An 18,804-nucleotide genomic window follows, 5' to 3' on the forward strand; every position below is an offset into this window, starting at 1 on the left:
AAGAGTAGAAGGCTCTTTATGTACATTTTGTTATCTGTTGGTATTGCTAAGATATAAAAAAATGATATGTTGAGTTCTATGGAGTAAATAGTTGACAAGTATTCTCCCACTCTAACAAGAGATAATAAACTTTTAGATGTGATTAAGCTAGCTACATTTTTAATCTATAAACTAATTATTTCTTTATGATATTTGCAATGTAATTTTTAAAAATATATTAAAATTATTAAATAAACTCACACCAAAAATAGATGAATTGTGCAGGCGCTTTTTCTAAAAATTATTCTTATTCCTTTACAATAAATAACCTTACTATATTAATGTATAAATGATCTTAAAAAATTAAATGATATTAAGCTCTTAAAGTTTAAAAAAAAAAAACTTTACTAAATTAAAGGAGAGCATATTTCAAGATGTAGAAATATATAAAACTTAAAAGAAATTCATAAGCTTCTAAATTTTTTGATAGGTACTCTTTTTCAGCACCATATCCTATATATTTTTATATTAAATACAATTTACATTATGTTGTTAATGTGATTTTCTCAATAAATTAAATTGAGGATCAAACACTCGAAACAAACTATCACAATTATTTATAATCGTCATTTTAATATTTTATTAGAACGAATATTTTTTATTATATACGTATAGAAAGAGTGTTTAGAAAAAGTATGGTGTGTAGTGTGTTCTGTTGATTTGCGGCGATGCAACGTCATTTGAGGTCTACATTGTGCAACCAAAGCCAACCCGCAAAGGAGCGCGTGAAAGCACGGCCAACCAAAGAGGGGAACTTTTTTTTTTTTCTAACAAAAGGTGGGAAAGGGCTTTGGAATTGACTTATTTTAGATATCTTTAATCTATGTAATTTTGTAATGTTTGAATAAAATTAAAAAATATTTATAAGTATTCCATATTTTTAAGTAAAAATAAATTAAAAAAAATTTAACTTATGACTTTTGACTTAGAAGTTATAAGTATAAACCAATCATTAATCCTTTTTATCTTCTAAGCAAAAAAACAAAAATGTTATTTAATCTTGTCAAAAAGTAATTTTGAAATTATAATTCTTATTTAATCAAATTAATTCCAAGTTTAATTTTAGAATATTTCACTTTATTTCACATACCAAACGAACTTATGTATAGACCATACTCCTAAGTTGATCAATTTTAACTTAAAATTTCTACGACCTATAAGTACTTTTTATTTAACCAATCTATTTATGATTTAATTCTCTGTTATAATTTTTGAAATGTTTTTTTAAAGAAAAAATTTGAATTATTTTTATTCTATTTTGTCGTTCATTTTTTTTATGTAAAAATACTTTAAAATTTATATTATTTTTTTATAAATAGCTTATAAAACAAACATATTTGAGTGTAGGAGCTATTGTAAAGGAGTGAAAGAGTTTCGATCTACATTCAATGACTGCTTGACTAGTTCAAAATGAAGCAGTTAAAATATGTAGAAAATTTTTGAATAAGAGTTGAGTGATTTATTTTCAATAATGACTAATTATTTATTATTAGTTTTAGTACTTCAATTCAAAAATATAGTTGTTTATTTCTTAAATCAACTTTAGAAAGCTATAGCATATTGGCCAAGCTTTTCAGAATTTACCTATTTGAAAGCATTTTTAAGTCAAAATTGCTATTTTAAAAAGTATTCTTGAAAAATAACAGTTTGTATTTAACTAGTTAATTTTCAAAAAATAATATTTTTATTATTAGAGCAGCATTTGTGTTTATGCAAGACTCTAAAAGTGCTTTTAGAATATTTCTTTTTATTGAAAACAAGTTTGATTACCAATCAATAATACTTTTATTTTTTTCTATAAAAGTTTAACCAAATACATTAACTCCAAATTAATTATATTAACTTCTTAAACATTTAATCAAACAAGCTATTATTAATTTTAGCATTGACTTTTGCTATTTCAGTTTATATGATATAATTTGAATTTCGAAAGTACATGACAAATTTAATTTCAGGATAAATAAAAAAAATTCTTGATCTTGTTAAAATGAGAGCAGATATATAATTTATTAGCATCTGACTTGACTAAAAGGATGAAATGGACTGAGAAGTCGTTCTATTGTGCCACTGACATTAAATCGAATTACTAAAAATCCAAAAAAAAAATTGACCGTGATTTATTCATATACTCTTTAAATATTTTAAATTATAAACTCTTATGACTTATACTGCTCCGTTCTTTTTTATTTGTCTAATATTAACTTTACACATTCTTTAAGGAATAATAAATACAATGACATTTTTACTATATCATTCTTTTAAATATAATAAATTCAATATTTTTAAAAACAAATTGAAAAGTGAAAGTACTCAATAATAAGGGTATATAAATTTAAAATGACAAATTATTTCTTGATTTTTCAAATTGAATAAATAAAAGTGAACATGTATTTTTAATATAGATGAATATAATATTTTCAATATATTTTCTAAGTATGTAAACTTTTTTACAAGAATTTAAAAATTATATGCTTGATTTCACTTTCGAAATAAATAAAATTAACTCTCAAAATTCAAACTATATCACCGAAGGCTGTAATGCTTATTGAATACTTTTAATAATAATAATTTAGTTAAACCGAAGGAAGTCTAAGCATCATTATCAGGATAATGACACAACATAAATAACAAATGGCTTATCTGAATTTTGTGGCAAAGGAAGAGTATAGATTCCAAATTAATGGGATCGCGTGAACAGAGCGCGCGTGGAAATTTATCTTCACCAAAATTATTTCAACCTTTTCTTTTTTGTCAATTTTCTAGCTGTATAACTCATCGAAAATTGTGGCTAAAATTTGAAGCACTTCACCCTGACCACAAATTAAAAAAGGCCTTAAGAGTAATATAAAAAGAAATGTTTTAGTGGATGTGAGTATTTTACGCCATCCTTTCATGTTGTTCTTCATTATCTCCATTTGTTTTATTCGATCAGGTCTCGTTAATATCCACTTTAAACTATTAATTTGACTTATGTAGTATATTACTGATGATAAAAAATAAGGGATAAGTATCAAAAAAATACATTTAAATTATTTTTTTTTGAATTTTATATTTAAATTATTAAAAGTGTAAGTTTTATATTTAAATTATCATTTATTAATTTAACAAATACACTTTAAGTGGTGTGTATAATACACCCTCTTTACTCACTCTATTTTTTAAAAAAAATCTTATCACACGACATTTCACATGGATAAAATATTTCACTTTGATAAAAAATAAATAAAATATTGATATTAATTAAAAATTAAATAAAATATTTTGCTAATGCACTTCACCACCTCCCCCCCTCCCGCACACACAAAACACACAATTTTCGTCCTTTTATTTTTTAAATTTCTTTTATAAAATCTTTTTTAAAAAATCATATTTCACCTCTTCCCCCACTTCTTCCTAAAAAAAAAAAAATTATACCCCCCGCCATCTAACCTTCCGCTCTTAATTTATAAAAAGAAAAGCGCAGTACACTAAAACTCCCGCTATGCGCAGGGTACGGAGATTCCGCTCTTAATTTATATATTTTTTAATATATTTTTCTCGTTTTGTGTTAAATACGTACATATATTATTAAAAAAAAATAATTTTTTCTACTTGCGTACCGAATATAACAGTTTTTTTTATTTTAAGAAAAAGTCCTGCGGGAAATAAAAAATATTTTTCTAAAATCATATGTATATATTTAACACAAAACAAGAAAAAAATTGAAAGCAGAGGATTAGATGGGGCTGGGTAGACCTTTTTTTAAAAAAAAATATCTAAATTATTATTTGAGGAGGAGGGGGAGATGAAGTAAGATTTTTTTTTTAAAAGTTTTATAAAAGAAATTTAATAAATAAAAATTAAACAAAAAATGGGGGAGAGGGGGTATGGTGAAAGAAAGTGGTAGAGTGAGGTAAGAAAAATATTTTATATTTTATTTTAGAATTTTGTTTTGGAGGGAGATAGTAATACTTTAATCTTTAATTTTAACTAATTCTAATAATTTATTTAATTTTTTTTAGGCGAAATATTTTATATATGTGGAGTGTGATGTGACAAAAAAATTTAAATGAAAGAGAGTATAGTATAGCATCATGATGAGAGTGGAATAAAAGAGAGAGATGTGTTTCTCAAACTAATAAGTGATAGTTTAAATATGAAACTCAACAAAAAAAGAATAGTTCAAATGTGTTTTTGTTATCTCTAAAAATAATACTCTATTAATATTAAACTAGTGAACTGAAAAGAAAAAAAGAAATATCAAATCAGATTAAGTTAAAGCGTGAATAGTTTAATAATTTTGGATTTTGGAAGTTTTATCAATATAAAATTGTATCAAATATTTTGAAACTTCTTGAAATAGAAAAGTTAAATTACGAAAATGAAACTTTCCTGACAGAGAAGATTTGATAAACTGAGTTATTGAATAGTTGGTTAGAATTATGCAGGTATTAATAATATATGAATTAGTTATACAAAAAATTATATATTATCTTAGGTAGAAGTTAGTTATGGAGGATTAGAACTGCCAAAATGGGCTAGTCCAACCCAATCCTAAAGAGTCAGCGACTTAAATGGGCTAGAACGGGCTGATTCTTTTAACCAAAAGACCTGAAAATATCAGTCCAACCCAATTCTAAGCGGATTGCTGGTTGGGACGGACTGGCCCTTCAATCGAAAGATCGATAATATTAGAGTCTTAATTATAATAATTCTAATTGACTAGTTGCTTTTCACTATTCCTCCCAAAAATAACTAGCTAGTTTAAAAGATTTCCAACAAAGCAAGGTAGTCCAAAAACTTAACAAATCTTTGTTGAACTAAGCAAATCTAGTTAGAGGCATTTCATTAGAACTAATTAAGTTCGTAGTGTAAGAATCATTAGCGGCTATAAAGTGAAAAGGACAAAAGTTGAAATGCAAAAATGACACAAATATGTCGACTCCAGAATAATTGTCTGATGAAAAAATCTTTCACCACTTAACAGAAATAGTTATCATAACTAGATAAAATGGCACAACAATGATTATAACATAATAGAAATCAGATAAAATTATATGCTTTGCTAAGTTCTTGAAATATCCAAATCAAGAAAACATATAAGGAATACAATTATACGGAGAAGTTGAGAAGTAGAAAAATGATAATATAGAGTAAAGGAAAAATCTTTTCTTATTCAGTTATATGCTTACATATAAAATAAAAGTAGATAGAAAATCTAATAGATTAATTGGTTACTCACTAGTGGGCCGTGACTGATTAAGAAAATCTAATGGGCTAAAGACACTAAAATGTAAAAGTTGTGTAGGAGTTGGAGTTGATTTTAATTTTTAAAAATATTTCTTGACATTTTTTTAACAAATAAAATTTTATTTAAAATATGTATAATAAATATTTTTAAAATTCATGATCCACGAATCGCGGGTTGGCCTCTGAGGTTGGCGGGTTGAGCCTCTGAGGCTGGCGGGTTTCATGAGGTTGGGCTAAAAAATCTTGTTTCTAAATGAGTTAAAAAAATGTAAACTTTACCTAAATCCCATAATGGAAAAGTCTAATTACTATACATCCCTCATTGTACCAAAATTACCCGATATCCCCTTTTTTTCAACTTTTCTGATACATTAGTGATGTATCTGATACATCAATTATCTATAGAGTAATTAATGAAGATCATCTATTTATGGATAGTATCTTAATATAAGGTATGATTGGTTCTTTAAATCAATTACTGATCTAATTAATGAGATTAATTTGGTTAAAAAAATAACGGTTGTGTACGTGAAGATTCAAGCCAAAAAATAGAGCATAAATTCAAATCAAATTCGATTTCAATTTTTTTTTCCAGTTTTGGTGATACATAAGTTATGTATCTGATACATCAACTTTAGATGTAGAATACTTAATGCATATCAGCTATTTATGGTTAGTATTTTAATGTAAGTTTTGATTGGTTATTTAATTGAATCACTGATCTAATTAATGGGATTAATTTGTTTAAAAAAGCAACTGTGATGTTCAATTCAAGCCAAAAAACAGAGCATCGTCTCGAATGGAAAAAACAAAGCATCAATTCAAACCGAAGTTGATTTCAATTATTTTTTCACTTTTGCTGATACATAAGTTATATATCTGATACATAACTTTAGCTATAGAATAGTTAATGCACATCAGCTATTTATGGATAGAAGATTGAGATAAGGTATGATTGACTCTTATAGTTCCGAATCTCAATGGGTGGGATGGGATCTTCTTGATGACGTATTTCATTTCCTGCATTGACATGAAAATGGTTAAATACAACTTGAACTATATACATAAATACGATGTATCATATGCATTAAAATATCTGATGCATGAGATGAGATTCTGATACATACAGAAGATGTATCAGAAGCAGTTATATATTATATTCTGATACATAAATGTAGATGTATCAGAATCATTAAAACTTGAAATAATAGAAAATGACACTTAAACATGATGTATTATAAATAGTAAATCTCTAAAAAATTGTATTTGAAAAAGACATTATGTATCTGATACATAAATGATATGTATCAGAATCATTAAAACTTGAAATAACAGAAATTGACGCTTAAACATGATGTATCAGAAATAGTAAATCTCCAAAAAAATTGCATTTGAAAAAGACATTATGTATCTGATACATAAATGATATGTATCAGAATCATTAAAACTTGAAACAACAGAAACTGACATTTAAACATGATGTATCAGAAATAGTAAATCTCCAAAAAATTGCATTTGAAAAAGACATTATGTATCTGATACATAAATGATATGTATCAGAATCATTAAAATTTGAAACAACAGAAACTGACACTTAAACATGATGTATCAGAAATAGTAAATCTTCAAAAAATTGCATTTGAAAAAGACATTATGTATCTGATACATAAATGATATGTATCAGAATCATTAAAACTTGAAACAACAGAAACTGACACTTAAACATGATGTATCAGAAATAGTAAATCTTCAAAAAATTGCATTTGAAAAAGACATTATGTATCTGATACATAAATGAGAATTATTAAAACCTTCACAAAATTTTCATTCTAAAAAAAACACTTAATTGAACTCATACCTTTGGGAGATTAGGGCGTGTTGTAACCCCTTCAATCTTGTTGTCTATTTCTTTGGGTGCATGTTTAACTATAGCTTTCGACTTCAATTTCTCACGTAGCTTATTCATCACTGCTGGATCGTTATGATGTTTGGATCTAACCTCGTCGTAACCTTCCCAAGACGAATCAGAACCAGGTGAAACAAGAATTCCTTGATTTTTATTGGACTGTTTGAGACCATGAACGGATTCCATATGTATCATTGAAGGTATGAGAAACAAAAATAGAAAGATTTACAGAAGAAAGCAAATGATAAAAATTTTAGAAGATTTTTCAAAGATTTACAGAAGAAATCAAAAGATACAAATTTTAGGAGAAATCAGATTGAATGAGGATGAAGTGAAATTCCATATAAGGAAAGATTAAAATATACCTTAGTTGAAATCTTGAAATTGATTAACGGTTGAAGAGGATCAAATTAACTAGAGCAAATTAGGGCGAGGATGAAGGAGGAGACGGATGTATCAGTTAGGGAGAGAGAGAGAAAGGAAAAAGAGGGATTTTGGAAATTTTTTGGTGTAGTAGGGAATAAAAGTAAATATAGCATATTAATATGTGTAAAAGGGTAATTTTCCCTAAAACAATTTAGCCCAACCCACTTAATTCAAGGGTTGGGTTGGGTCAACCTCGCAAGTCAAACCCATTTTGACAACTCTACGGAGGATTTAATTATTTATATATTAATTATTTTATATTTATTTTAATAAAATAATAATATATCTCCTGATAACTTGTACGTATATTAGGTAGATGAATTTCTAAATTACAAATCAAACACTATATTAATTTTATGCATAAATAACTTATCTCCCAATCAACTACTAAATGTGATACTATTACTTATGTAAGATTTAATATATGAATAATTCACTACTACATCAACTATCAAATGACCCCATTCGCACAAATACCCTTATTTTTGGGTGATATTTATTTTAATTTTTACCCTTTAGAGCTCAAGGAATAAGTTTAGTGACAAAAGTTATGCATTAAGACAAAAGTTCTCCAAAAGTCTGCCTTGCGAACCAAAAGTAATGCTTAAGGAAATACATTCTCGAAATTTTTTTGCCTACTACATTAGTTGTCCCAACAAATTTAGATTATAATTAATGATACTCTAACCAATAAATTTTCATTAAATGAGCAATAGTAACAAAAATTAAAGATCACCCCAAAAACAGAGGAACTTGTTTTATTTTATTAGTAAGTTTATTTAAGTTGGGAGGGGAATTGGGTCGATATAATTGAACGCGATAATACAGGGCATATTTGGCCCTTTATGAAATTTGATTATCAATGCATCCAAAGATACAATGCTAGTTCTTGTCTTTATAAATTTATAGCTCTATCTAATGTTCATTCACAGTTTGTGATCAATATTGACATGAACTTTATAAAGAGGAACCTGTCTTGTGCATTGTCATGTACTTAATCACATTTGATATTTCTGAAAATCCTCTTGATAAACAGATCAGAGCTGAGATACCTTACAACACCTGGAGTTTCCAAAACATCAACCAAGAAACAATTCATCGAGTTAATGACAGGGAAAAGAGTTAAAGGAGAGAAAGAATGACAATGCAAATGAAACTAAGAGAGCTTACCACATAGGATACCGACACTGAGGCAGAACATAAGTGTAGATAGACAAAGTAAAAACTGGTCTGGAAGAGACCAGACATCGTAGTTAGTCTTTGCATAATACTTGCATATAAGTAGACATATAGAGCAGTGGAGGCAGCCAAGAAGAATGAAGTACATTGCGCGTTCAGCAAATAGTATGTTCCCATGATTGTCACACAAACAGTGGCAATGATCAGAACAATGAACACAAGGAGTATGAATCCATACACATAGTAGTGCACCTGTCAAGAATATTGTCAAATGTGGTTAGTGGAATCACAAATGAGTCTAAAACATTGCTAGAAAAATGTCAAGAACAAACAGCACGTAAGAAGTATCTCAAGATATGTTTTTCTAGATACCAAAAAGAGTAATTACCACCATGTAGGTCCAGAAGGAAGAGAAGATGAAATACACGATCAATAAAAATGCTTGCAAAGGGCAGAAGACCTCCTACCAGAGATTTAACAGATGGTCTCAGGTATCATTTCTTCTCAATGATCGGATGAGGGATATTCTTAACAAAGCATGGACTGTTTTGTTTGGGGGAGGAAGCACCACAACTAAAGTTTGATATGACAATAAATATGAAAATATTGAACACGAGAATTTTACGTGGAAACCCCTCTAACTGATAGAGGAGAAAAACCACGGGGTAGAAGGATTTTACTATTTTAATATGGAGTACACAACTCTCAAATACAAGGAGAAAATAACAATTTACACTTCTCTCTTGTAAAAGGAACAACTACTAAAGAGGACACTCAAGACTACAATATTTATCTTGGTATATAACTCTCTTTGTATTCTTACTCTCTCTTTCTGGGATGGGATAAATGAGGGCAAGAGGTCTTCTATTTATAGGAAACTAGAAACGTGTAAAATCCGCGTATTGAACCTCTCTTTTTGACTACGCGTTCAAAACGCGTTTTGTTCCTTTTTTGACTACGCGTTCAAAACGCGTTTTGTTGACTACGCGTTCAAAACGCGTTTTGACTATCTTGCATTCTCCCACTTGAAGATTTAATTGAGAATCAATTAAGTCTTCACACCATCCTTTCTACCCAATTACTGCAATGTTACGTTTCTGCTAGACCAATAGAAGATCGACACCATATGAACTTGTTACTATTGATCGGTTTCGTTAACATATCTGCTAGGTTGTCATTAGTGTGAATTTTCTGAATATCCACACTGCCTTCTTCCACCTTCTCACAGACAAAGTGATACTGAACTTGTATGTGCTTTGTCCTTGAATGAAATGCCGAATTCTTTGCAAGATACAAAGCGCTCTGACTGTCACAAAACAGAGCAATCTTCTCTTGTTTGTGCCCGAGCTCCTCCAATAACATCTGCATCCATATTGCCTCTTTACTAGCTTGTGTAGCTGCTACATATTCTGCTTCCGTCGTAGATGTAGCCACGATAGACTGCAGTTTTGAAACCCAGCTTACAGCTCCTCCAGCAAGAGTAAACACATAACCTGTGGTGGACTTGCTTTTATCAAGATCACCTGCATAATCTGAATCAACATAACCTTTAACAGTAAAGTCTGATCCTCCATAACACATTGTAACATCTGAGGTACCCTTGATGTATCTCAGGATCCTCTTAATAGTATTCCAATTCTCTCTACCAGAATTAGCCATGTATCGACTAACCACTCCCACTGCTTGTGCAATGTCAGGTCTTGTACATACCATGGCGAACATTAAACTTCCCACTGCTGATGCATACGGTACTCGAGACATCTCCATCCTCTTTGCCTTATTGCTAGGACTCATACTTGAGGATAACTTGAAATTAATAGGAAGTGGGGTAGAAATTGACTTACAGTTTTGCATCTTGAAGCGTCTCAAGATTTTCTTCAAGTAGTTCTTTTGAGAAAGCCAAATCTTCCTATTATTTTTGTCTCGGTGAATTTGCATCCCTAGAATCTTGTTTGCTGGTTCCAAGTCCTTCATTTCAAACTCCCTAGCCAATTGTGCCTTTAAATTTGTAAGACGATATTTGTTGGGGCCTGCTACCAACATGTCGTCAACATACAACAGCAAAATAACAAAATCTTTATCACCAAATCTCTTGTAATAAACACAAGGATCTGAACTATGTCTGTTGTATCCAAGGCTTATAATGAAGGAATCAAATCTCTTATACCAACATCTCGGCGCCTGTTTGAGACCGTATAGAGATTTGTTCAACCTGCAAACCAAGTTCTCTTTTCCCTGTTCTTCAAAACCTTCTGGTTGGAGCATATAAAGTTCTTCTTCAAGTTCTCCATGAAGAAATGCAGTTTTGACATCTAACTGCTCTAAGTATAAGTCAAATGTAGCACACATCGCTAGGACCACTCGAATTGTTGTGAGTCGAACCACCAGAGAAAATATCTCATTGAAGTCTATACCTTCTTTCTGAGCGAATTCTTTCACCACCAATCTTGTACGATACTTCTCCACTTGATCATTACCATTGCGTTTGATCTTGTAGACCCATTTATTTCCAATGGCCTTCCTTCCTTGTGGTAATTGAACAAGATCCCATATTTTATTTTTATGGAGAGCTTCAATTTCTTCTTGCATTGCTTCCACCCACAGAGATGATTCTTGGCCTTTCATAGCCTCGTGAAAAGTTGAAGGCTCTCCATCTTCTGTTAGTAGACAGTATGCAATATTACTCTCCATAGAATAATCTGAGTGCCAAGCTGGTTCTCTTCTCTCCCTAGTTGACCGTCGAACTTCTGGAGTTTCGATCTCAGCCTCCTCTTGTTCTTCGTGCTCTGGTGATGCTTCAGAAGAAACTGGAACTTCTTCTATTTCTTCAACTTCAACTGTAGTAGTCTCTGATTTTTCTTTTAAAGTGCTACATTCTTTTGCTTGTATCTTGTTTTCAACAAATACAATATCCCTGCTGATTACCACCTTGCGGGCTATGGGATCCCACAAGCGATACCCCTTGACTCCATCAGTATACCCTAAGAAAATGCATTTCCTGGATTTTGGATCCAACTTCAATTTTTCTTGGGTGTTGTACATAACATAAGCAGGACTTCCGAATATATGTAAGCGAGAATAATCAGCTGGTTTTCCTGTCCACATCTCTATTGGCGTTTTCAGATCAATTGCGGTTGATGGTAACCGATTGATCACATAACAAGCGGTTTTGACTGCTTCTGCCCAGAATGATTTTTCCAACCCTATAGTTGCCAACATAGCTCTTGTCCGTTCCAACAAGGTTCTGTTCATCCGCTCTGCTACTCCATTTTCTTGTGGAGTATATGCCACCGTGAACTGCCGTTTAATACCTTCTTGTTTACAGAAGTTATTAAATTCATCACCAGTGTATTCTCCTCTATTATCTGTCCTCAAACACTTGATCTTTTTCTCAGATTCAAGTTCCACCCGCGCTTTGAATTCTTTGAAAATTGAAAAAACATATGCCTTCCTCTTGATTGAATACACCCAACTTCTCCTGGAGTAATTGTCAATAAATGACACGAAATATTTTGCTCCTCCTAGAGACTCCACCGGTGCTTGCCAAACATCAGAGTGAACCAGATCTAGTATTTCCTTGCTTTTAGCAGAGGAACTGCTAAGCTTCAGTCTATTTTGCTTACTGGTAACACAATGCTCACAAAAGGGTAGTGAAACCTTTTTGAGCCCTAGAAGAAGTTTTTGCTCAGCAAGAATCTTCAAACCTCGTTCCGACATATGGCCAAGTTTACGATGCCACATCATCGTTGATTCTTCAAATGAACTTGCTGACGCAGTTGATACTTCTCCTTCTTGGTGTGTTTCACCTTTAAGCACATATAGGTTTGCCGCAAGTTTTTCCGCTTTCATCACTACAAGCACTCCTTTGGATATTCTCATGACTCCACCATGAGTCTTATATGAACATCCGTTATCATCTAGTTGTCCTAAAGACAATAGATTCTTCTTCAAATCTTTTACATGTCGTACCTCCTGGATGGTGCGAACTGTACCATCATACATCTTTATTTTGATGGACCCAATACCAATAACATCCAAAGCATGATCGTTTTGTCATGACCTAGCCCCGTGACTAGTGTCCAAATTGGACCCTCATATACACACATATTATCTATAGTCAATCGGCAATTAAGCATGATAAAGGATTTATATGGGTAGCACGTTGTCTCAAACTGTTACTTATATATATACTAAAATCACCTATTTCTTGGGGAGTCTTAATTGTCAAAAATAAGATAACATAATATGTAAGCCGACAAGGCTTCCATTCTGAATGTAAACGTCCAAAAACATAAGTCATACTAGTACACCGGACAACATCTATATACAACCCACTCATATGTCTACAGACCTCTAAGAGAATTAACAATAGCATATGACGGGACAGGGCCCCGTCGTACCCCTAAATACACAAATATATACATTATAAGGATTAGTACCCAAAATTTGGGCTCCGAGACAATGGAGCACTTCAAACTCGTTGAGTAGAATTCTAAGTTGGCGGCTCTCCAAAATGAGTATTTGTGCCTGCAGGCATGAAATGCAGCCCCCCGAACAAAAGGGGGTCAGTACGAACTATGTACTGAGTATATAAAGCATAAAATACCGTAAAGAAGATCACATCTGAAATAAAGATTCAGGAGTCAAGTATCATAATCAATAAATCACTGTACCTGTGTCTTATAAAATGAAGACATGCATATCATCATATATCGTACCTAGCCCGTTATGGGACTCGGTGTCACAATTATATCAATATATCGTCATATGTATATATATACCATACCCGACCCTCTAGCAAGGGACTCGGTGAATAGAGTAGTGTACACTGATACCGTACCCGGCCCATTATGGGACTCGGTGCCATAATCATATCGTCATATCATCATAATATCATATTATCATATCACGTACCCGGCCCTCTAGTAAGGGACTCGGTGAATAATGTAGTGGAATCCATACATGATAACATACCCGGCCTATCGTAGGACTCGGTGAATAATACCATAACAATATGCACGAATAAGGTATCATTAGCAACCTTGCGAAATTTGATCATTATCGGAGACTTAATAGAATAAGCAAAATAGTCCATCATTTGAAAACCAAGACAATAGTCATTATGAATCACATCAATTATGGATTATACTAAAATATGAATTATACCACAACATGAGTTATACCAACTAGGATGGCTGGAATCATACACATGAGTCAAGACATAACAATATAAATTTTGAAAATCAAGAATGGTAGCCATCCGAGTATATCTACGAATACGAGTTTCTTTGGAATTTAAGCATATGTCATTCGTTCGTTTCATATGGATCATGCCAAAAGAAGAAGATGTTAACTTTACATACCTTTAGCGTTTATACGTATATGTTGTCCAATATTGTCTCAACCTATATTAAAACGTTAAGCACTATGATTAAGCTATGGACAAGAATAAAACGTAGTCTATCGTTAGTAGGTTATTTCAAAAAAAAAATTGGACAGCACCTCCCCTATACCGCTCACTTTTCCCACTTTCAAACCAGCCATATAATCATCAACCAACATCAACAATCCAAAATATTGACACAAAATAAGATTTATTATTCATGTTACCAAAGCAGTAAATTCGGAAAGTCAAGTACCTCACGTTGTATCTAAATTTTGAAAATGAAAACGGCAAAACTGGACTTTATAACCTTCATGAAACATTTATATCTCTGTCTTAAGTTTCCAATGCAAAAGAAATCAACTCAAAATTCATTTTCTACAAAGAGATATCATCAAAATACGAACAGCTATACATGAAGGAATTTTCAATCCAGAATCTGGACAGAATTTGTCTTATGATTCATGCTCAGTTTTCGACATAATAACAGCAGATATAGACTAATACATAAACATAAGAGTTGTAGGTACGTGTATTAGCTTTCCAAAACATGTTTAATATCTAAAATCGAAGATCTACACAATGAGATATTCCAGAATTACTACCAGCTACTCAATTCCAAAAACGGGTTTGAACATTCACAATCTTCATACACCTTTTTCCTCCAAATTCAAGAACAACAACTCATCAACAACATCAAAACAATATCAACCATTATTATACATCATCACTAAGATAATTCCATCTATTTAATCTACCTAAAACAACCCTTTAACCCATAACTCTCAACAAATCACCAAACTAGTTTATAACACTATTTTCTCCGTTCTAATCCGTTAAAACTCTAACTAAACTTGTTAACAATGAAAAAGAGACTTTAATATTACCTTAAATTTGCAGCACCACATAAAATCTTCTCCTTATTGGCTGATTTCTAGCTCAAATTGAAGCCAACGCGACGTACAACAATTTTCTCTTCATGAGCTTCGGATTTCGGGACTTGAATTTTGGTCGGATTTGGGATTTCTCTCAAGAACTCCCTTTCTCTCTCTCTCTCTGGAAATTTCCAGAATTATGTTGGTCTAAAGTTTGAAGGAATAGTTACAAAAAATCAGATCTAATTTCGTAGGTATTGGGCCTGACCCGAATTAGAATTGGGTTGGGCCGAATTCACTATTTAGTTTGGCCTGTCAGACTTAAAACGTCTATATCTTATTACTCCGATATCACATTTCGTCCCACGACCTATGGTTGGAAAGATATTTCAATTATCTACAACTTTCATGTTGAGAGTTTTCCCAAATTCTCAAATTATAAAGAGGTTATGGCCTCCCAAAGTCAGCTTACCCGAAACGTGACTTTAAGAAAAACATATTTGATGGCTTCTATTTTGATTTGGCTTAAGGGTCCTTCTTGAGATGTATTTTACTACACATAAATTATTCATATAACTTGGCATCTACAACGAATCATGTCATTTTAAAATTCAAAATTAAAAGTCCTTGAATTTATAATCGTTAGCTTACGAATAATCCAAAATGCAAAAATACGGAATGTAACACGTTTCCCATGAACACAGACCCTCCTGAGATAGGATTATATTGATGGAACCATTCTCTTCGAGAAGTCATGTGCCATGTTGCTCTTGTGTCCATGATCCAGACATCAGAAAAATGTTTTCTGCCTTCATTATTTGATATTGCCTCACTACATAAAATATCGCCATCATCCGAGGTACATGCAACATTCCCTTGAGCATTTGATGGCTCAGGGTGTTCACTCTTCTTCTTAAACCGACAATCTTTCTTGAAGTGCCCTTTCTTGCCACAGTTGTAGCACTTGATATTCTTCTTACTTCTTGATTGAGATCTGCCATGATTGTGACTCCCACTGGGGCCACGTTCCGTTGGTCTTCCTCTCACCATCATCAAAGTTTCAGCTTGCTGCGAACTTGCTTGTCTGTCTTCCTTATTTTTGCGCCTATTTTCTTCTTCCAAGACAGCGGCTGCAATTTTATCGAAAACTAGACTGTCTGTATTGTTCGTCAGGTTGATGATGAGTTGATCATATGAGTTAGGCAGAATTTGAAGTAGAAGCTCTGCACGTTCAGTCCCCTCTATTTTGCAACCCATTGTTGTAAGTTGCGAAAATAGAGTATTCAAAGTATTGATGTGTTCAGTAACTGTCATGGACTCTGCCATTCGAAGAGTATACAATCTTCTTTTTAAGAAGATTTTATTATGTAAAGACTTGGCCTCATACAACCCCGTAAGAGTATCCCATATTTCCTTCGCCGTCTGCTTTTCCGCCACACTAGACAACACTTGATCAGCTAGTGCCAAGTGTAGATCAGCAACTGCGTTGCTGTCTATGTCGTTCCACTTGCTGTCATCAACAAAGTCTGTGGGTGTGCCTTCAATTGCAGCTAAGCAATTGTATTTTCTCAATATCGCTTTTATTTTCATTTTCCACAATGAGAAATTAGTCCCATTGAATTTTTCAACGTCAAACTTTATTGTACTCGACATTGTTATTTGCTTCACAACCTTCTGGATCGTTTCTGAATATTTTTGCGAACAATCGTGACAAACTGTACCGTCACTGAAATTTACTATTCACGTGAATAGTACTATTCACCAAATTTACTATTCACCAAAATTTACTATTCACGAATAGTACTTTCATATAAAATAGACAGAATAACCGAGGGCTCTGATACCATTGTTGGGGGGAGGAACCACCACAACTAAAGTTTGATATGACAATAAATATGAAAATATTGAACACGAGAATTTTACGTGGAAACCCCTCTAACTGATAGAGGAGAAAAACCACGGGGTAGAAGGATTTTACTATTTTAATATGGAGTACACAACTCTCAAATACAAGGAAAAAACAACAATTTACACTTCTCTCTTGTAAAAGGAACAACTACTAAAGAGGACACTCAAGACTACAATATTTATCTTGGTGTATAACTCTCTTTGTATTCTTACTCTCTCTTTCTGGGATGGGATAAATGAGGGCAAGCGATCTTCTATTTATAGGAAACTAAAAACGCGTAAAATCCGCGTATTGAACCTCTCTTTTTGACTACGCGTTCAAAATGCGTTTTGTTCCTTTTTTGACTACGCGTTCAAAACGCGTTTTGTTGACTACGCGTTCAAAACGCGTTTTGACTATCTTGCATGTTTGGCGTACCACTCCAGTTTCTTCCAACAACAATACCAAGGAGGGACAGGGGCAACGCGATAAAAGCCCAGATAACAAAAGTGCCATCAGCTATATATGGCAATGGTGTTTAGAATGAACCCTATCCCAAACAACAAAAAGGGGGAAAATGATGCTGTAAGGACCATCGACTTTATCCAGTTTTCACTTGAAAAGATTTATAGATGTTAGAGTAGGTAAAAAATCCCACGTGTTATTACTCCTGTATTAAGGTTAGTAAACTAGAAACTATAAAGATGAAAATAAAAAAAAATAGTATCCGAGTTCACAGAATTCACTGTGTTCTTAAGGAATTTAATTCCCTCACTATACTCAAGGTTATCGATTATTTCCTCCCAAGATAAAACGGATAAACTATTAAAAAAGTAGCGGTACCTCAAACTTCAATAATTTCAGCGAACTCAAAAGCCAGCAATAAAATCACACGAAGACTCAACTTTGTTTGTAAGAAATAATATGGAGAAGAGGGAGAAATTCAATGTTTAAAAGTGAGAGAAAAATCCTCTATTTATAGACAACAAAGGGTAATGTGAACATGTGCTTATTGTGGCTTATCGGAAAAGTCACAACCCTTCACAAAAGTCACAATTTTTCAGAAAAGTCGCAACTCTTCAAAAGTCACAATGTTTTTTTTTGAATAGTCACAGCCATTTGAAAAGTCACAAACTTTTGAAACGGTCACAACCCCTTGAAAAAGTCTTGTAACCATTCGAAAAGGTCACAACCTTTCATTTCTCATTCACACCTTTAAAACTCAACACCACGTTAGTTGGGGAATGGGCTAGTGGTTTCCTCATATGGGCTTGAACAATTCTCTTCTCATGAACTAGTTTTTTGGGTTGAATCAGTCCCAACAAGTGCTGCAAGCAGAGACAGATAAATGATCAAATGGAGTGAGAGTATAGTTAGATTATCAACATTAAGTTGCATACAAGGCATTAAGAAGTAAAAACAAATGGCCAGCTGGTCTCTATTGTACTGATATATCAAGGCTCATGTGTGTGAATACTACATGCTCGGAATCTCATTTCTGTCAGGATGCAGATAGCCCACTAAAACCTGAATTTCCCTTATACCAAGTGAGTTTTCACTTTTGTTATAACTGTACATGGCAATGAGAAACATTTAGAGACAAACTAGTCAACAGTTTCTGTTTGTGTTGCTGTAGTGTTTGCTAATTGCTATGAGAAAGTGAGAGCAAAGTGTACCAATTCTTTTTCCATTGTACTTTGTCTATGGATCGGAATTTTTTATCGCCCAAGACTTTGACTTTTGACTTCTCATAACCGCTTGAAATATCCTCAAGAAATAGTGACAAAGAGTTGCTATTAAAAAAAGACAATCTAAACTACTCTTTATATTAAAATACATTTCAATACTAAATTATCTAAGTATTTATTTTCGATAGATA

At 32.4% G+C, this 18,804-nt stretch overlaps 1 pseudogene; it reads right to left on the bottom strand.

The window, feature by feature from the left end:
• Positions 1-6,133: 6,133 nt before the first annotated feature.
• Positions 6,134-18,518, bottom strand: LOC129900096 (transmembrane 9 superfamily member 1-like; annotated as a pseudogene).
• Between the last annotated feature and the right edge of the window lie 286 nt (positions 18,519-18,804).

Source organism: Solanum dulcamara, chromosome 8 (assembly GCF_947179165.1).
Source record: "Solanum dulcamara chromosome 8, daSolDulc1.2, whole genome shotgun sequence".
NCBI classification, from domain to species: domain Eukaryota; kingdom Viridiplantae; phylum Streptophyta; class Magnoliopsida; order Solanales; family Solanaceae; genus Solanum; species Solanum dulcamara.